Source organism: Aotus nancymaae, unplaced genomic scaffold (genome assembly GCF_030222135.1).
Source record: "Aotus nancymaae isolate 86718 unplaced genomic scaffold, 86718_ANA_hifiasm-v0.15.2.pri h1tg000006l, whole genome shotgun sequence".
Classification (NCBI taxonomy): Eukaryota; Metazoa; Chordata; class Mammalia; order Primates; family Aotidae; genus Aotus; species Aotus nancymaae.
In genome coordinates, this window is record NW_026988417.1 from 20,737,109 (window position 1) to 20,759,453 (window position 22,345).

At 37.4% G+C, this 22,345-nt stretch overlaps 1 protein-coding gene across 3 annotated transcripts in view; it reads right to left on the reverse strand.

Annotated features, from left to right (window-relative positions):
• KCNIP4 (potassium voltage-gated channel interacting protein 4) overlaps positions 1-22,345 on the reverse strand; it is a 1,196,254-nt gene that overhangs the window by 785,229 nt on the left and 388,680 nt on the right. The window lies entirely within an intron of this gene.

The following is a 22,345-nucleotide window of genomic DNA, read 5'->3' on the forward strand; positions in this document are numbered from 1 at the left end:
AAAATACAAAAAAAAAAAAAAAAAAAAAAATTAGCAGGGTGTGGTGGTACATGTCTGGAATCCCAGCTACTCGGAAGGTTGAAGCACAAGAATTGCTTGAACTCAGGAGATGGAGGTTATAGTGAACCAAGATTGCACCACTGCACTCCAGACTGGGTGACAGAGTGAGACTATCACACACACACAAAAGTAACACTTTCACTTAGAGAAGAGGTTCTTTTATTATTATTTATTTATTTATTTATTTATTGTATTGCATTTTAGGTTCTGGGGTACATGTGAAGAACATGCAAGATTGTTGCATAGGTGCATACATAGCAGTGTGATTTGCTGCCTTCCTCCCCTTCACCTATATCTGGCATTTCTCCCCATGCTATCTCTCCCCAACTCCCCATCCCCCACTGTCCCTCCCTTATTTCCCCCCAACAGACCCCAGTGTGTAGTGCTCCCCTTCCTGTGTCCATGTGTTCTCATTGTTCAACACCCACCTATGAGTGAGAACATGCGGTGTTTGATTTTGTGTTCTTGTGTCAGTTTGCTGAGAATGATGGTTTCCAGGTTCATCCATGTCCCTACAAAGGATGCGAACTCATCGTTTTTGATGGCTGCATAATATTCCATAGTGTATATGTGCCACATTTTCCCTGTCCGGTCTATCATTGATGGGCATTTGGAGACAACAGATGCTGGAGAGGATGTGGAGAAATAAGAACACTTTTACACTGTTGGTGGGAGCCTAAGTTAGTTCAACCATTGTGGAAGACAATATGGTGATTCCTTAAGGACCTAGAAATAGAAATTCCATTTGACCCAGCAATCCCATTACTGGGTATATATCCAAAGGATTATAAATCATTCTACTATAAGGACACATGTATCCGAATGTTCATTGCAGCACTGTTTACAATAGAGAAGAGGTTCTTACTAACTCTGTATTTAAAAAAATAAAACAAATAGTGGATAATTATTTACCCAAAGTTAATAAATTTCAGCATTGGATCTTCCGCCCTGTTTCATTCAAAGCAAAAATCTATGTTTTATTCTATTACACTCTGCTGTTTCTAAAACAAGCCAAATAACTTCTACCCCTCAAACATTTACCACTGAAAGGAAACAACTATGAAATCACACTGAGGCTATAAAATATTAACAGGAAATTTCTATAAAGCCACATAATCATCTCATTTCCTTGTGGTCACACTTTATAGTCATTCAGTGAAGAATCAGGGCTACACTGCACCACTCATGGGGACTGAATAAAAACCGACATATCTGATAATCTTTGATTTCCCAAACTCTACAGGAGATCAAGGTTCTGGCAAATGCAAAAGTGACTCAAACCTTTCTTGTCATTTTCAATCTTAAATTCTGTACACAGTATAAGCATACTGTTGAGGGTGGATTTTAATGTGGTGTAAAACTGCAGCTTATGGATAGTGGTGATGGGCGATGTTGCCACACCTCATCACTGTGTGCCTTCAGTACCGTTTACACATTAAAGTTGATGCTACCATGTCAGCACTAGGATACTTTTAAATCCTTATATCTGAAAGTACAGGAAGCTCTCAACTTTTGTGTGTGTGTAGTGTAGCCTTCAGCACATTGCACAAAACAAAAACAAACAAAAAATAACACTATCTGCACTGGGTTGAATAGTGTTACTTAAAATTTCAGTCTACTTGGAATTTGTTAATATAAACTTATTTGGAAATAGAGTCTTTGCAAATATAATCAAGTCAAGATTAAGTCATACTGTATTAGAGAGAGCCCTGAATCCAGTCTGACTTTTGCTCTTATCATCCTTACAAGAAGAGGGAAATTTGGACATGGAGATACAGATAATGAAAAGAAGGCCACGAACAGATGGAGGCCATGAACAAACTGGAGTGATGCATTTATAAGCATAAGAATGCTAAGGATTACCATCAACCACCAGAAGCTAGAAGAGATAAGAAAGGAGTTTTCAACAGTGTGTTTAAAAGTAGTGTGTCCCACCAACACCTTGATCTTAGACGTCTAGTCTCCAGATCTGTGAGAAAGTAATTTATTTCTTTTTCTTTCTTGAGAGGGAGTCTCTCTGGATTACCCAGGCTGAACTGCAGTGGTGCCATCTTGGCTGACTGCAACCTCTGCCTCCTGGGTTCAAGCAATTCCCTGGCTCAGCTTCCCGAGTGGCTGGGATTACAGGCGCCTACCACCATGCCTGGCTAATTTTTACATGTTTAGTAGAGACAGGGTTTCAGTATATTGGCCAGGCTGGTCTTGAACTCCTGACCTTGTGATCCACCTGCCTTAGCCTCCCAAACTGCTGGGATTACAGGCGTGAGCCCCACACCCAGCCAAATTTCTGTTGTTTTCAGCCACACAGTTTGTGATAATTTGTTATGGCCACCCTAGAAAACTAATACACCATCCATAAATATCCATCTACCACATGCAAGATGCCATGCTCAGTGTTGAGAATATGGAACAATGGAGATGTATAACTGGTATCTGAGACACATATCAGTGTCTACAGACATAGAGGAGGAAGGTAAAAGAGTGTTTCACTTCATTTTAACTCCAGCGTATTTCTTCTCTTCTAAAGAGCCACAGACAATTACTTCTCATCCTCCTTTTCCTCGTTATTCCTTGGCTTACAAGTTAATGTACACATCATGGGGTTCCTAGTATTTCCTTTACTCCCCAATATTTTGTGCCTCATACTGTGTTCATATTGTGATATAATAAAATGGCCCAAAGTAAAAAACATACCTTTCACATATTGCACACATTACCCAATGGTTTTATTAACACTTGTGTTTTGGCATCTGAGCTATGTGAAATGTCACTCAAGGCTCTGTAATGCTGGTATGTTCCCTATATGAATGTGGCATGACTGAAAATGTGAAACTGTTATCATAAAACTGTTACATACACTGTAAAACAAACAGCTCTCTGATATGGCCTGGCTCTGTGTCCCCACCCAAATCTCATTTCAAATTGTAATCCCCATGTGTCAAGGGAGAGACCTGGTGGGAGGTGACTGTATCATAGGATTGAATTCCCCATGCTGTTCTCCTGATAGTGAGTAACCTCTCATGATATCTGATGACTTAAAAGTGATAGTTTCTTCTTTGCTCTCTCTCTCTCTCCTGCCACCTTGTGACGCAGGTACTTGCTTCTCCTTCCACCCTGACTGCAAGTTTCTTGAGGCCCCTCCAACCATGCAGAACTCTGAGTCAATTAAACCTCTTTTATTTATAAAATACCCAGTCTCAGGTAGTTCTTTATAGCAGCGTGAAAATAGACTAGTTGGCTCTCCAAATCCATCCAACGCATAAAAGCACCATTTGAACTGCCCAAATGCAACAAGGCCTTTGACAGTCTCTAGTTCTACCCTTTCCATCACCTCAGCTAAAGTATCTTCTCCTCCTAAACTCCAGGACGTCCTTTTATAAGAGTGAGAATTCCTAAATCGAAATAACCAACAGAAAGTGCAAAAGAAGGAAGGAGAAAGGGAGGGTGAGATGGAAACAACAATGATGAGTGCAGTTGTAAGTTTCAGGGATTCTTTCATTCCTAACACTGGTTTATCTGGTATTACAAATTAAGGAAATTTTCAAATTATTCTTAATGTCCAATGTCTTTGTTTATAGATTTGTAGCAGACCTTACAGAAAATGAAAGACCACTGAAATAATCATGTCCAGATTGAGCTGACATTTACTGAGCTCCCCTTCCACTTCAAACTCCGTGTCAGATACCATTTTATATGCTACATAAGAATTCTTTTGTGCTTATTTACACATGACCAAATAGAAGTGAGCAAAGTTTTATTGGCTTGTATATAGTCACCCATCATTATAACCAACAGGGATACTGGGCTTTAAACTTATTTAGGTCTTCAGATTTTAAAATCTAAATGGTTCTTTCCAATAAACCATCTGGTCTCACCAAATACATTTCTGCACGAATCCTAGCCACATATTATCTCGGGAGGAGTCTGTTTTTTTGCTTTTACAAACAGTCACATTGCCAAATAATTAAGAGAAGAAGTTCTACAATTTCACAGTTACACTATCACCTGACCTTTAACAACAAAAATAAACAACCTTACATGTACATAGATAGCATTTCAGCAACAGTTTTCTAACAGTGAGCCACAGCTAAAATTGTGAGCATGGGTACTTCAGCATGAAGGCTCAAATCAGGTGAGTATGCACAAGAGAGAGACTCAAAAGAACATGACTTTGCATTTTCCCTAAAAGCAATGGCTCAGGACTCACCAATTCAATGTTCAAGATGACTTTATAAAATATAACTACCCTAAATAATGATGATTGACTGAACTTTGTCTTACTCTTAAACATGTACAAATTCTAGTAGCTTATAAAATGATCAAGGTAACTCTTGTAGAAAGAAAGACAAGTTAATCTTGTTTGATCCATTATTTAGCAAATGTTTTTGACTATGGATCTAACTTATAAAGAATACATATTATCACCTCACAGGACATGAATGCTCACTGGCAGATTTGGAGGCCCTGCTGTAGGTATTCAGAAGTCTTTTTGGTCCTTCTTTTGAGTCCACGTAATCTATTATTTAGAATGTTTTAGGCCATCACTCATGGCCATAAATCAAAAGATGAGGCCAGGCATGGTGGCTCATGCCTGTAATCCCAGAACTTTGGGAGGCTGAGGTGGGTGGATCATCTGAGGTCAGGGGTTCAAGACCAGCCTGGCCAACATGGTGAACTTATGAGTAGGATGCTGGACTGTGCAGTGGAGGGGCCTGAAGCCTAAGCTTCATTAGCTCCACTATAAATCTGACTCTATAAATCTGACACTATAAATCATCTCTACCAAAAATACAAAAATAATCCGGGTGTGGTGGCATATACCTGTAACCCCAGCTACTTGGGAGGCTGAGGTGGGAGAATCACTTGAACCTGGGAGGCAGAGGTTGCAGTGAACTGAGATTGCACCATTGCACTCCAGCCTGGGCAACAGTGAGACTCCATCTCAGAAAAAAAAAGAGAGAGAGAGAGAGAAAAAAAAAGAGAGAGAGAGAGAGACAAAAAAATTACAGAGATTCTAAGATATTTCTAATCCACTTGGCTATCAGTAGCAACCTGAGTTGGTACTGCAGTCTGATAAAAATTCCCAACTTGTTCTTTGATTAGTAGTGCTTTAGCCTCATCCCAACTTACTGAAGTTCCTATGCTGAGAAACCTCTTACCCTTTTCCTTTCCCTGAGGGAATGTTTATTCTGTCTTGAATTTGAACCAGGCACTCAGATTCTGGGAGTGAGGGGAGAGTTCACTGTTTAAATAATGTCAAAGGTAACCTTTAAGGAATGCTGCACCACCTGCAGAGTCAGATTTATAGTGGAGCTAATGAAGGTCAGGCTTCAGGCCCCTCCACTGCACAGTCTAGCAACCCAACCATAAGTTCTAGGAAAATGTTCAAGTCATACAGTCATAGAAGTTTCTTATTTCTTTCTTCTTCTTCTTCTTTTTTTTTTTTTAGATACGTTCTCACTCTGTTGCCCACACTGGAGTGCAGTGGCATAATCATAGCTCGCTGTAGTTTTGACTTCCTGGGCTCAAGTGATCGTCCTGTATGAGCCATCTGAGTAGCTAGGAACAGACGTACTTGCCACCATGCTCAGCTACTTTTAAAAATTTTTTGTAGAGATGGAGTCTCCTTATATTGCTCAAGCTGCTCTTGAACTCCTAGGCTCAAGCAATCCTCCAACCTCAGCCTCTAAAACTGCTGGGATTATGGGCATGAGCCACCAAGCCCAGCCAAATATTCTAATATTTAGAAAGTAAGATAGTTTAACTAGAATTAGTTAATGCTGCTCCCTTTCTGCTACAAGTTTTCTATGGCATACTTTCTTTCATGTCTTTTAGACTTGAGGGCAACTGTGGGCATTTTTAGAATTCAACTAAGTGTAGGTTTATTTATGGGTTCATAGCAATTTATGTACAATTAGGTTATGGATAAGTGTCCTAGGGTAGGAATGACTTCCACAAATGTGTCTATCATCCAGTGTGCCAACTCATCTGACATCATAATTCAAGGGTGACCCAAAAGTGGAATGAATATCACTGAAGAATATGGATAGTGGATGGACTGCTCATTTCAAAGTCAGTTAAGCTTTGCAACTTAGAGTCAAAATATATTTTTAAAGACTTGAAAAAATGACTCAAATAAAAACAAGCTTGCAAAATATGTATTCAAAAGCTTGAGAAAGCTCAAATATATCATTTTAATTATAATTTGTAAACATGTTGTAAAACATTTCAATAAAATAGCAAAGAATATAAAGCTCTTGATTAGGATGTTATGAAATTACCTTTATTGACATTTTTAAAACAAGTTATTAAAGAGTGTCATAGAATTTAGATTAAAATAATAATACAATATAAAACAAAAGTGATCAAAATAAAAAGTGAAACTCTCAACTTACAAATTATGTTACACAAAGAAGAGAGTTGCAATATCATTAAATACATATATATAAATATATATATATATATTTGATGCTATGGTGTGAGATATGCATACATGTATATATGTATATGTATAATTTAACTATAGTTAACACTGCTCCCTTTCCTATATATATATATATATGTATGTATGCATATCTCACACCAAAAGAAATAATCATTAGTACAAGAGAGAGAAATTTAAATGAGAAGTAATGAAGAAGCTCTTGGATTGAAAAAAGTGAATATAAGTAATGAAGAGGAATAAATAATGAATCAAATAATTATATAAAAAATTAATTTCATGTTGAAATGAAACAAATTACTAACACTGATTAAAATAACATAAAAATGCAATACACTACCAAAATGAGATCATCAGCAGTAGACTGTATTAATGAATACTGTCAATTCAATGATGACTTAAAATTAATGTACAACAAAGCTTAAAATATCATGAAATATTACAACTTATGTTACTAAAGGAAATCAAGGCATTCCCAAATTTCACAATTCTAAAAATTTATATATTATGAATTATGAAGCAAAATAAAACTTTCCTAATTACAATAAAAAAATAAATGTTTATCAATTCTGTTATAAGCCTAAATTATTTTTCTATCCTCTCTACTAAAAATATTGCAAAATCATTCAACATTATGCAAGCAAGAACTAGGAAAAATATCACCCAGATTTATAGGGCAGTTATTTTATTTTAGAATGTAACTCTTAATTTTTTCATATGTATATAATTTGTCAGCTTTCTAAAAAGTATAATTTCAAAATTGATAATTTCGAATCCTAACTATTCATTTTTAACCCTTAGTTTTATATTTTAAGCATGTATTCCTTTTCATAAGAGAGTCTCAAAACTGTGTAATCTCTGGATCCCATAAAACCTAAATCTGCTCTACAACAGAGGTATTAAATGTAAGTAAACTTCCAAGCCAATTCAAAAACAGGGACCTGATATCGTTTATGTAGTTTGCTTTGTTGTAGCTAATGTGTCAGCTGTGAAAATAAGTAATTCAAAATTTAAGCTACTGGAACTTTAAAATATTTTCAGCCTGAAGGGAATGCAAACTAAGTCACATAAGCAGACAGGTGTAAAGTCAGCAGGTGTAACCTTTGTTTCTCTGATTATAGATTAGCCTTTTCTTACCTACATTGTTTTATAAAATGTTGCAAATGACTAAAGGGTGCCAGGGAAGATGACCTCTTTCCTTTTAAGTGTTGATTTTCATTATAGATTACTTTCCATCTTTCATTTTTTTTATTGTGTCCTTTTATTTTTTTATTTTTTCTATTTTTTATTGTCCTTCAGCTTCTGGGGTACATGTGAAGATCATGCAGGATTGTTGCATAGGTGCATACATGGCAAGGTGGTTTGCTGCCTTCCTCCCCCATATCACCTATATCTGGTATTTCTCCTCACATCATCCTTCCCCACCCTCCCCACCTCCCATTGTCCCTCCCTGAGGTCCTCCCCAACTGACCACAGTGTGCGATGTTCCCCTCCCTGTGTCCACATGTTCTAATTGTTCAACACCCGCCTATGAGTGATATCATGTGGTGTCTGGTTTTCAAGTCCTTTGCAAAACTTTCAGTTCTGGGAATTGCCCACCCTGTTCCTAAAAACTCATGAATAATTCATATCTTGTTTCTGTGTAATAAAGAACCATAAAAATAGGCAACCAGCATCCCTTGAGGCTACTCTGCCCATGGAGTATCCATTCTTTCATTCCTTTGCTTTCTTAATAAACTTGCTTCAAATCTTTCTGGCCTGTTCTTCTGCCACTTGTTGGAGAAAATTTGACACTTTCAAAATGTCAGAGGCATTTGAACTAGAGCTACTTCATCTTGAATAGGGGCTGGGTAAAATAAGGCTGAGACCTGCTGGGCTGCATTCCCAGGAGGTTAGGCATTGAAAGTCACAGGATAAAGTAGGAGGCCATCATAAGATATAAATCAAAACTCACCAACATCGAGATGGCAAGGAGAGTGACATCTGGTCATCCTCACTGTTCATTATATACTAATTATAATACATTAGCATGTTAAAACACATTCCCATGACAGTTTACAAATGTTATAACAATGTCAGGAAGTTACCCTATATGGTCTAAAAAGGGGAGGAACCCTCAGTTCTTGGAATTGCCCACCCCTTTCCAGGAAAACTTATTAATAATCCACCTCTTGGATAATGTGTAATCAAGAACCACAAAAAAGGGCAATTAGCAGCCTTGGGGCTGCTCTGCCCATGGAGTAGCCATTATCTTATTCCTTTACTTTCTTAATAAACTTGTTTTCACTTTATGGACGTGCCTTGAATTCTTTCTTGTGTGAGATCTAAGAACTCTCTGTTGGGGTTTGGATCAGGACCCCTTTTCCAATAACAAAGGAATCATAGGACTAGATTTAATCACAAGATTAGATTAGACCCACCAGATAATTTTGCTATTTTAAGGTCAATCATTGGACCTATAATCACAGCAATACTATATTCCTAGGTTTTACCACTTATTTTGCAAGGGTAAGGGTTTATTGGGGGCCATTCTTAGAATTCTGCCTACCACAGACTTTCTATTGGGATTATAAGATTTCTATTCAATGGATAATCTAGGAAAAGTAAAAAGTTGACTCTTCACAGGGGTCTTAAAATCTGGTTCATATAAAGCAGAGGAAATAAATCAGAGCTAGCAAGACACCAAGACAGATAGATGTAATTCCACAGAATAGAATATAGAGAAACAGAAACTAACTTGCCATGGTCCCAAAGATCATATTTTTTTTTTCCTCTCTGATTCAGTAATGTTAGGAAAAGATATAACATATTCTAAAATGTTTGTTTTTCTTAAAAGTTATTTGCATTTCCTATTTGGCATAAAATTTCATAATTATACTCAAATCTGAAGGTTTGAGCCATTCTTATGTCTTCCTTCAGTAATAACTTATTTATGCTGTGAAATGTCTGAGTCTATAATTAAATTATTGTCTCTAACAAGTTAACCATATCCATGCATACATTAACATATCATTATAGTGTGGGAAAACATAGATGTGTGCCATATAATGTCAAGCTGAATGAGGCTCTGCAGATCTGGGTTGGCATTTCTGGTAACTGATCTTCATTCAGGAGGTAGCAAGGGGCAGAACTAAAAACTCCAGGAGAAAGAGAAAACTTATTCTTATCTGAAATAAAGAGAAGGTATGATAATAGGAAATGTTATTTAGCAGATATCTACTCCAATTCCTCTTCCTTTCTACCACGGAAAAATACATTTCCTCATCCCATTGATATTGCTGAGTTTGACTTGGCTCCTGTGCTGTGGTGATCCACTATAATCAAACCATGTCCCCAAGACTGGGCACTAGGACAAATACATGTGGAGTCGACTGCCAAAACCTGCTGTTCAACTGAGTCTTCCAGCAGAACCCGGTCTAGATCAGCTGAACCAAGTCACATACAGATCTGTGAGTCTGAAGACAAATACATGCGACTGCAAACCCACTGTGTTTTGGGATAGTTTGTTATACAGCTTTGATGCAGCCATAGCTGACTAATAGAACAAAGAAAAGAAGGAAAAAAATCTTGAGATACAGAATTTTGTTTAAATTTAATTAATCTAAATATATACATATTTATATCTGTATATTTATAGATTATATCTATATATATATGACTCATGCACATGGTAAAAATAGCTCTTTTGGCAGAATTTCATGTTAATATTTGCATTAAAGGAGGCTCTTGGATGATAATATTGCCCACAGTGAAATCTAACAACAGTGTACCTGGAAGTATTATTTCTCCTCTTTGGGCTACAGTCCCTGTAGTCTCCCGGTTTTTCAGAATTTTAAAGGGATCATATAACTGTGTAAACTTAAGCATATGCAAAAAACTGCTTTTGGGGAAGGCTATGATTCTAAACAATCCCAGATATACATAGCTGAATATCCATGATCTGAAATGCTTGGGATCACATGTGTTTTAGATTTCAGATATTTTTGGATTTTGGAATATTTGCATATGCATTTGCAGATACAAGCTATTTTATAGCTTGGGTATGAGTTCCAAGTCTAAACCTAAAATTTGTTTGTTTCATATACACCCTGTACATATAGCCTGAAGGTGATTTTATAAAATATTTTGATAATGTTGTGCCTGAAAGAAAATTTGTGTACACCGAACCATCAGAAAGCAAAGGTGTTCCGATCTCAGCCACCCACATGGACAATTGTGGTTGTTTGGTATCATCATCATTACTGACTCTGAATTTATATGCTATTAATAAGCACTCATTTTCTTACACTTATTCACACATAAGTATTTAACAGTAAAATATATGGCATACTGTTAGTGCAGTGAAAAAATAATGTGTTGAGGGTAACCAAGCAGCACAGCAATGTCATCACAATACCTGTGTTATCTGTTTGAAAACACCAGCAATAAACAATGGCAGGTCTTCACTTACTCAAAAATGTTTATATTTTATGGCATTTCAGATCTTGAGTTTTCAGATTAGGGATATTCAACTTGTCGTACATTTAATTTTGTAATTTTTTTTCTTAAACAAGAGAAAAATACTTGCAGATTATATCAAGGTCACAACTGCCTCTTTGCATCAATAAAACATCAAAGGAAAAGAGGGCTACTGGGATGGGAAGAACATTTCCAGCGCCCTACTGAAACAAATGTAAATGGTTGGGAAAGTTGGCCACAAATTCTTCTACTTCAGTGGCTATAATAATACGTCAATGCTGCATATAAAAATGTATATGCAAAGAAGTCTACAATGACTGCTGATCAATCAGATTTCTTGTTCTATTCACTCTGAAGTCAAAAAAGGAGAATCAACTATCTACATATCCAATTGAATACTCATTACTTGAAGTGCTAATCACGTATACCCTCTCACATACACACACACAAAAATGGATGGTTTAAAATTGCTTAGACCACAATAGCCAATTACTTGGGCAGAATGGGGAAGGTGGTATGAGTGCAGAAATCTTACATATATGCCTCACTATGGCGGGATAGCATATATGCATGTGATTGAAACTAGGAAACCCTGCTAGGCACGGTGACTCATGCCTGTAATCCCAGTACTTTGGGAAGCTGAGGTGGGCAGATCATGATGTCAAGAGATCGAGACCATCCTGGCCAACATGGTAAAACCCCATCTCTACTAAAAATACAAAAAATTAGCTGGGCTTGGTGGCACTCGCCTGTAGTCTCTGCTGAGGCAGGAGAATCGCTTGAACCCGGGAGGCGGAGGTTGCAGTGAGCTGAGATCATGCCACTGTATTCTACTCCAGCCTGGTGACAGAGCAAGACTCTGTCTCAAAAAAAAAAAAAAAAAAAAGAAAGAAAGAAATTAGGAAATCCTCTCTCACTTATAAATTAGCATTTAAGCATCTTTTTTTTAAAAAAAAAAAAATGTAAATTCACACAAGATTCAAATTTTCATTTTTTCCATACAGAGCAAGGTTTCTCAATCTCCACAATACTGATATTTGGGGTTGAATAATTCTTCGCTGTAGGGAATGATATAATAAGATGCTTAGCAGAATCTCTGGCCTCTGCCTACTAGATGCTAGAAGCAGTCCCCCAGCCTGGAGTTGGGACGATTAAAAATGTCTGGAAACAAGGCCAAATGTCCCCTGGGTGCAAAGGCACTCCTAGTTGAGAACCAATGATCTCTAGAGATACCATGCAGTACATTCTTTCTTCCAATAATAGATGCTAATCACAAGCATATAAAATATCCACCATTATACGATGTTTACTACTTGCCAGATACATAGTAGCTTATTTTAATTCTCACAAAAGTCAAATGACATATATACTAACAACCTAATATAATTTGGATGTTTGTCTCATCCAACAATCATGTTGAAATGTGAACTCCCCCATGTTGAAAGTGGGGCCTGGTGGGAGGGGTTTTGGTCATAGGGTGGATCCCTCATGAATGACTCAGTACCTTCCCCATGGTAATGAGTGAATTCTCACTCTATTACTTACTGTGAAATCTGGTTGTTTAAAAGAGCCCAGCATTTCTCTTGCTCCCTCTCTCATCATATGACATGTCTGCTCCCCCTCTGCTATAAATAAAAGCTTCCTAAAGCCTCATTAGAAGCCAAGCAGATGCTGGTACCATTTCTCCTTTATAGCCTGCAGAACCATGAGCCTACTAAACCTTTTAATTTTTTAAAATAAATTACCCAGCTTCAGCAATTCCTTTCTAGCAATGCAAAATGGGCTAATACACCACTTCTATGTTACTAACAATGAGACTGAGTCACAGAGAAGTGACTTGTTCAGATAGTAAGGAGCCTGGATTTGAAAAAAGGGCAGTGTGGCTTATAAGGAAAAGGTCCTAAATGAGATTAACTTTGGGATATTTGGATTCCAGAGAGACTGGATATATGGGTAGTATATCCTATAGAACAATCTGCTCATGTGTTAAATCTGGGAGCTCAGCTACATGACTTCAGGAGTCCCTTCCACTACTAACAATCTGTAAGTCTCTAAATTATAGACAAATCTGTTTGGCTAGATTTATTCCAATAAAGGCAAGGTGACCACACGTCAGATAAGGTCCAGCTATAGCCATCTAGTTCATAATGGTAGCCATCCATCTTCGGTGATTTAAATTCATGCTCCTTTAAGGCCTATATCCCCCTTAGATCTTTCTGCTATGAGAAAATTCTGCAAGGAAGAGAAGGCTGCTTACAAAACAGCCTTTCAGATTTCTCCATGGATCTCATTACAAGGTCTTCAAGGTCATGGCCAATCACAAACATGGCTGGAGAATGCCCATAAATTCTCCCTCCTCTAATGGCCAATGGGAGAAAGGGATTAACTGCTGGTCAGATGATTATGACTATTAACATTGAAAGTAATTCTGTGCTTGAAAACTTGATCAAAGAGGGTAAACTAAATTAATAATGAGCACTGGAAGGAGGGGTTTTTTTTCACCTAAGTCGACTATTTTAGTCCCCATGGTCACAACAAATTAAATTAGAGTGCCAGAGAATACGTCAAATTCCATTCCACAGCCTCATTGATAATTTCTCTTTATTACTTTATCTGTCTCTAGTCTCTCTCCTCCTTCAACGGATCATTTCAGCTCCCGCTAAAACCAGCTTTCTGTTAAAGTTCCTCCTTGTGTCATACAATTCCTTAAAGCCTGATACCATCATCTGTCCCTGATTCTTATCCATTTAACCGCCCCATCCATAGACACAATCCAAGACTTGTACTCATAAATTCCCCAAAAATAAAAATAAAGCTGTATATTGCTATCTATATGGTAGGTTACTTTTGGGGAATAGAAGATGCAAGGACAGCTACTTCCTGTGTTTATTGCTTATGAATTTTGAAGGAAGAAATTTTATATGAATGTACCATATACATAAATTTTAAAATTTCAAAAAAACCACGGTTCTCAATCTTTTGAATCTGCCAAAGCCAGCATAACATAGTGTCATGCCTAATTTCAGAGAGTACCTCCTCTCTCCCCTTCATACTCAGATGTATTATCACACTTTAAAATGCATTAGAGGGTCGCTTATGGTCACTCACAGCATATTCAGAGAGTTTGTAATCCAATTACATTATTGAAGATTTAAAAAAAATAAACGAACAAAAATAATGCAAACATGAGCCACAGTTTTTATTGTATGTGTATATATATACACACACACATATATGAGAGAAAGATGGAGATAGATGCAGATATATGTGAATAAATTGCTTCATGTAAAAACAACATTAATTAATATACAAAACAGAAAATAAATACATTTTTACTTCTTCATTTTCAATGCTAAAAGCTTTCTTATAAGGGCATGATTATATTTGGAAAATATATAAACCCATTTAGATTATTCAAGAGGAATACAATGATACACTTAATAAAGCTGACGAGATATCTAATTGGAACTCTTTGGTTCTTTCAGTTTACAATGATAAATTTTACCATACTGGATAACTGTAATTTCTACCTGTACCAAATCTATAGGCAGTCTCATATCTTCTTGCCATTATAATACTAGGAACTTTCCTTGCTTAATTATTAAACGATCTTTGAAGTTGCTACAGTTCATAGAAATGTGACAGTCCAATACGTCTTAGTGCCGTGAACTGTTACCAAAAGACTAAACATCTTTGACAGCCTGATAAAAAATTAATTATTCTCCTTTCAATGGAAAGAATGCAATTCTGCCAAAACCTGTTAAATGTGGAGCTTTTAGAGTTCTCAATTTCTTCTCTCTTGGAGAAGGCACACTAGAATTTTTCATGAGGATTAAATACCATGTGCAAAATATCTAACCTTGCCTAGCACCCACTGGATCTTTAGACCTTAGTTCCTTTTCCTACCTTAGAATTTTTGTTCCCCCAACCCCACCGTACTAAATGCCAATGCATCTTAGAACAGAGGTGGCAATGCAAAATGGAAGAATGAAAGAAATATTGGACGATTGTGAGAAAGGATACCAGTGAAGAGATATTTACTTCAGATACAGTGAAATACTCAAATACTCCAAGCAAGTTTTTCCTCAGTGAGCCTCTGTTTCTGCCTTTGTAGATGTCATTCATACTTCCAGTTATATCTGTTCTTTGGGTTATTGTGAATATTGCAAAGACAGAGGAGAGCTTTTTTTAAAAAAACCTACGTGTTACAATATATAGATCTTATTTTCAACAGGGATTAGATAATGGAATTAGTGTAGTAAAGTTCTATTAACAAATGCTGTAATTAGAAAAGGTCAATTCAGTATTTGCTTCCCCAGGTTACATTCACTAGAAAAAAAAATCCACTCATTTTACCATTTAGTGATAACTCCTTCAGTTCGACCCACAGACACAAGATCTTGAAATGAGACTGTTGATTTATTTATTCAGTAAAGATGCTATTGGATACAATAGAAATACAAGTCATAAGCTACTTGCAAAACATGATAATAATGAAAGATATTAGTCTTTTTCCTTTGAAATTAACTTACTGGATTGAGACAGTTTACCAATTTTGCCTGACAAGAACTGTTTTAAGCATCTAAAAATTAATCATCCCAAGACAAAATAAAAAAGAGTGCAGACAGCACTTTGCTATTTCCTCCTGTTATTACAAAGCATAATAAATCCCTACTATGGACTATTTCTTGTCTGTATACTGATTAGATATATCCATGAAGTTTGAAAATGTCTGGAACTGAGAATATTTTTATTTATAAAGCAGGATAGAGGTTGAGGAGGATGTAGAGAACAGATTGTTATCTGTACTTGCCACAGCAAAGCATATTTTTTTAATACTTAGTTTTTTAGGCTTCTGTTGGAAGACTGACCTTTCTTGAGAGTAGCTTATCTTGCTGTAGAGCAATATTGCCAGACCTCCTGGGGTTCACAAAGCTAAGAGGAAGGAGCATCAGGAAATAAAGAAGATGAGGGAGCAAAACAGAAAAGTAAAATAATATTTCTGCTGAGTTAAAGTAGGGTGCAAAAGAGCCATGGAAATTCCAAAGGTTGTTTTAGAACCTCCTATTTCACATCCTACTCAGCTGTCCAGAAAAGAAAGCAGCAAAAAACTCAGACTCTTGGGGAAACAAACATTAGGTGGTGGCCAATGGGGGTTGAGGGGGGAATCTCCCTTAAAAGGGTGAAGAAAGCACAGATGAAAAGGGCCAGTCAATGCAGCACAATTGTAAAGGCCTAGAAAATAACATCTGAAAGTTTAAAGTGGGGCATAAGAGTTGGAATAACATGTTGTGAGCACAGATCACTGTAGTCTGAGTTGTTTATTGCAGAAAGATCTGCCTCTGTCACCCCAAGTGCTGGGATTACAGGCATGAGTCACCACGCCCAGTCAACTTTTCTCTTTTTTAATGAAGACACTTGCCACTGGATTTAGGACTTACCCCAGAATGATTTTGTCCTGAGATCCTTACCTTAAATATATCTAAAAAGCCCATTTTTCCAAATCACATTCATAGGTTTCCTCAGGTTTGAGAGATTGACATATCTTTTGGTGGGAAGGGGCACAATTTAACCCACTATGGTGAGTTAGAAGCTAAGCATGTAAATGGACATACATTATTATGTAATGCCAAGTAGTGATAAATGCTCTAAAGAAAAAAAATTAAGCCATCTCGGGGGTAAGGATGAGTAGAGGTTGCTCTTTGGAGACAGCAGTCAGTAGAGGCCTCCCGAAGAGGTGACATCTGAACTAAGATGTGACTGAGAAAGTGAGACATGCAATATGGGGGACATGTGTTAGAGGCAGAAGGAGCAGCAAATGCAAAGAGCTGAGCCAGAAAAGTCAAGAAAAATCAGAGTGGCTTGTGGCACAGCAAGTGAGCAGGCCTGCAGCAGGGAAAGGGAGCAGGGGGCTGTGCTTGTCATGAGAGGATTTTGCATTTTATTCTAGGTTTGATGGGGAGCCAAGACTGGACTAAGAACAGCAGAGTCATGTTCAATTTTTAAGGCAGACACTCTATTTTAAACCAAACTCCAGACGTGGACCTAAAGATATAAGTGCTATTACAACATCCTCAAATAATTGCTCTAATAATGAGACAAAACACCAAGAGCAATTCTTTGGCAATTTTAGAACTAAATTCAGTTTGTCCTACCATATATTTACATCATCTTGTGCTTCACTGAACATGTCATGAGTCTGCAGAAATGATTCCTTCTGCCTGCATGCCCTTCGCCAGCGTGCCTCCTTGCTCTGCTGTGGCTTGTCCCTGGTTTGTGTCACCTCCTCAGATAAGGTCACTCACCCTTCCTCCCTGCTCCAAGGCACTTATTGCCCTGGGTGCCTACTTTCTCATATCATTACCATCTGTTTATAAGCCTTCCTTCTTCTCTGACCATGCAGTTCTTTATGGTCACATGTAAGTGTTATTAATCTTTGTATTTCCAGAAACTAGCACACTGCACACTACGTGCTGAATAAATGTTTGTTAAATGAATAAGTGAATCTTGGTCTTATTCAGTTTGATTTTGCCTGGGTTTATATATTCTCCATACCATTATTTAAATAAATGTAGACTTTTTTCTTTTGTTATTTAATGAATGGCCCATTGCAGGGCATTACATTAGCATCAGGACACAAGGACAATCTAAACAGTTTTTAACAGTTCACTAGAATGGCACACAGTATTAGTCTGTTGTTCTTTGCTTGCAAATGCATCAATAAGCCAAAGAGTGGTAAGGTGTTTTCCCCTGTGTTAAATTTGGGATCACAGAGGCAGAGCAAGCTGCATCAACCTGTCTGAGGCCACCCTCCAAGTCAATGCAATGGAGCAGCCAAATCATCAATGCAGGGAGCTGCTTTCTTCCCTATCTGTGATGTACCGAGTTCACTGAGCCATACTGTATTTGTCATGCACAGGTGTTCTGAAAAGCAATAAAATCTGTGAACCATATCACAAAAATAAAATGCAATGAAAAGAGTTTGCTTTGCTCCTTTCAATTACTCCAGCATGAACGGACCCAACAGCTGTGGTCTTCAGTAATACTACCAGGGCAAAGAGGTTTTTGGAAATATCGATTTTCTTGATTTATCAAATTTTCTTGTTCGAGCTTTGCCTAATTAAACTTCAAAGTTGAGCATGTGAAGCTGTGTGAAAGCATGATCTTCCTGGCAATAAGAACATGAAATAAAATTGGATGCATCCTAGGATATGAAAAAAATTAAAAAAAAAGATACCTAAATCATTTTCAACAAAATATATGCTCAAATATTGGTGAAGATAAAAACCATTTCAGGTAGATTTCTTTGTCACGCTTGAAAAACACTTTTCTTCAAATACATATTAAATGTATCATTATCTAGAGCATCTGAACTGAGCGTCCTCTGTTGCACATCTAGACAAAATTAGGATCCCTGTGACTCACGTTCCCAGTCATTCTACATGGTTGTCAGAGTTCATATCTCAACTCCAGATTCAAGTCCAGTTTGCCGGTCCATCAGAGGCTGGAAGCACACTGTGCCAGGTGTGTGTGTAGACACAGCTGTGTGCTGTAAAAAAATGCATGCTCAGTTAACCCTGGAATGATTTTAGAGCCTAGATATTGCAAATGAAAGAGTATCTTTTGGTTTGTTGTGCCTCAGTATCCTATTGACATAAATGAATTTTGCTTGATAAATTTGTAAAGCTAACAGACTTTTGACAAAAGGGGTGAGAAACATATGTGTATTTCGTAATTGAGTAAAAATGGATTTTAAGAATACTACAGAATATTCATAGATTATTGGTTTTTAAGTTGGAAGGGCAATTCAGGGATAATTACAATAATGATGATGATAATCATTTTTAAATATAGTTCTTTCATTGTATGTGTTTTATTAATAAATATATTAGGTACATGGTTCAGTTATCACTACATTCAATTTAGAGATTAGGACAATCCATTCTAGAGGAGTTAAATGACTTGCCCCCATTCCCACAGTTGATTACATTTCAGAGATGAACCACAAAGTCAGGGCTTCTGTCTCCTTGGTTTACAAAGGAATTACAAACCAAACTTAGGAGAGTGATTAGCCTTCTCGAGGATGAGGTGCACTTTTTCTTTTAACCAGATGATTGCAGAAGTGATTGGCCATTATTGCTTCCTCAAATTTCCAGTTACCTTGAAATAACTCTATAGGACAGTTTATTGCAAAGAGTTTTCTATGAAATACTAATTCAAAAATACATCGGAAGCCAGGCACGGTGGCTCATGCCTGTAATCCCAGCACTTTTGGAGCCTTAGGTGGGAGGATCACCTGAGATCAGGAGTTCAAGACCAGCCTGACCAACATGGTGAAACCCTATCTCTACTAAAAACACAAAACGTAACCAGGCGTAGTGGCATGTGCCTGTAATCTCAGCTGCTCAGGAGGCTGAGGCAGTAGAATCACTTGAAACTGGGAGGTGGAGGCTTCAGTGAGCCAAGATTGTATACTCCAGCCTGGGTGACAGAGTGAGACTCTGTCTCATAACAACAACAACAAAAAACTCAAAAAAAAAAAATACATCAGTAAACATTACTTAAAACTACCTAAGAATGTTAAAGAAAATGCTGAGCTAAGCTAAACATATTACTTTACTGCAGGACTTATCACTACCACCTTTAATATAAATATGTACATTGCATATCTTCTAGTAGTGGGTAGAGTGTAGAGCACTTACTAAATGTGTTTCAGGCCAGGTGCAGTGGCTCACGCCTATAATCCCAGCACTTTGAAAGGCCAAGGTGGGCAGATCACAAGGTCAAGAGGTCGGGACCATCCTGGCCAACATGGTGAAATGCCGTCTCTACTAAAAATACAAAAATTAGCTGAGCGTGGTGGTGCACGTCTGTGGTCCCAGCTACTCAGGAGGCTGAGGGAAGATAATCACTTGAACCCAGGAAGCGGAGGTTGCAGTGAGCCAAGATCGCGCCACTGTACTCCAGCTTGGTGACAGAGTAAGACTCTGTCTCAAAAAAAAAAAAAAGTGTTTCATCATGTAACTGCTTTTATCTTTTTCCTCCTAAATCAATATTAGGAATGCTTTGCAACAGAAAGTTTACTGCTTTATGGAGAAGGACTTTCCTAGAGTTAATATTCATCACTAGTAGATTATACCATGACAAAAATAACGTACTTTGACCATTTTCCACTGTGAATATTACTGGAATCACATTGTTTCACATTTACTATTAAAATGGCCAGAGAGATTAGAGGAGTAAAATATAGTATTGGAAACAAAAATAGAAAACTTAAAATTGCCACTATAGCTACTTAGCCTTTGATATGGCTATGTAAAAAATATTTGTCCTGTATGTGGATGAACCTTATGACTTCTGTAATATTTTGGTGGTGATTTTATGAAAACATGGTCCTTTCCTAAGATCCCTGATAATCAGTGTTTCATATCTTCAAATTAGAAAGCTGGAGAAAGCAATGGGTCATGGGATTATGGAATGGAGAGTAGGAAACTGGTCCCAAGTGAATTCAAACACACCACTTGGGTCCCATTAGTCTACTCTCTGGCCCATAGTACCACTTGGTACTTCTGTGAAGGTGCCTTTTGGAGACAGCAGAACATCCCAGGCATTTCCTTCAATTTTGTAATTTTAGATCCAAAGTCAAATGTTTCCCAAATGACTTAATTTGATACACATAGGCCCACTGGGATTTTCGTTTCCTTCTGGGGCTTTGTAACTACGGAAAAACAATTTACAAAGGAAGATGTGGGGATTCTTATACCACAGGTGGTCAGGTGGACCTGTCCCCAGAGATGAAAAGGTGCACATGGGATATACGAATGAAGGGTGATGGGAAGGGAAATTGAGATTAATGCTGAGGTTTCTGCCTGAGAGTCTGAATACAATTTACTGTGAGTGACAGTGATATGGTGCTTTTTGATTTTTAAAAGTTAGTGTGCTGAGGCCAGCTGTGTTGGTAGCCAGAAACTTCCCCTTCCCATAAACCAGAGAGCATACTGCATCCAAGAACTGTGATACAAATCAGCTTTGGTATGAATTTAGGACATCTGCAAGTATTCTGTCTGTTACCTTAAATGGGATTCAGGGCCTGGCACTATGGCTTACACCTGTAATCCCAGCACTTTGGAAGGCTGAGGCAGGCAGATCACTTGAGGCCAGGAGTTCGAGACCAGCCTGACCAACATGGTGAAACCCTGTCTCTACCAAAAATACAAAAATTAGCCGGGTGCAGTGGCACATGCCTGTAATCCCAGCTACTCAGGAGGCTGAAGCACAAGAATTGCTAGAACCTGAGAGGCAGAGGTTGCAGTGAGCTGAGATGGTGCCACTGCACTCCAACCTGGGTGACAGAGTAAGATTCTGTCATAAAAAATAAATATACAAATAAAACAAAATAAATAAGATTCAGTCTGTCTTTCTCAGGATTTAAATTTGCCAAAAAAATTGAAATTATACATTGCTAGTCTAATTAGAGAGTTCTGTCACATTAGGTGACATTAACAAGAAAAAAAAAATCCATGTCCAAAGGCTAAGGCTACTAGGAGTATCTAGTTATAACAATCAAAGTGATGATTAAAGAAAAATAACTATTTCTTGCCTGTTTAAAGCCATGGCATTACAACAGACTAATTAAAATGTGAAGCAAAGATTATGTAGATTTTCCTTTGCTGGATGTTGTAATGTTAAGACTTTGGTGATCAAAAAGAGTCAAGTAGCTTATGAATGGTATCAGCAGTTCTTCCATTGGTTGGCAACTTATTTTCTGATAGTATGACTTACCAGAGTTTCATCATGTTGTGAAATGTATTTCAAGTCAAAAAAATTAAACTGAACCTGCAATGTATAAGTGTCTTTGTACGTTTTAACCTAGTACATAGGTTAAAACCTATAGTATAGGAACATAGGCTTTGGAATCAGAAGAACCTTAATTTACACATAATCTTAGCCATTGTTTTAAAGAAGACAATCAAGTTTTCTAAGCCTCTGTTTTTTTCAACTGTAAAAGTGGGATATTAGCAGCCACCTGAGTAAGCCACCATATATGACCAAATGGAATGAATACCAGGCCACAGACCAGTAAGCAGCACATAATCATCAGCAAATAAATGGGGAAAATAATTATAATAATACTTATCACCTCTCTTTAAGGTTAGAATGGAACTTGAGATTCATTCAATCCAAGTCTTACAATTTGAATGAGGACACTGAGTCACAAAGTGGAAACAGTTTCAAAGTGCTTTTATACATTTGTTGATATATTGTAGACCCCTCATTTGTCAAGCTCTGTGATAGGTACTGGCAAATGAAAGTATAACCATTCACCATGTATGCATTCGCCATGTAAGGATTCATACCCAGACCCATTCAAGGAATAATTGATCG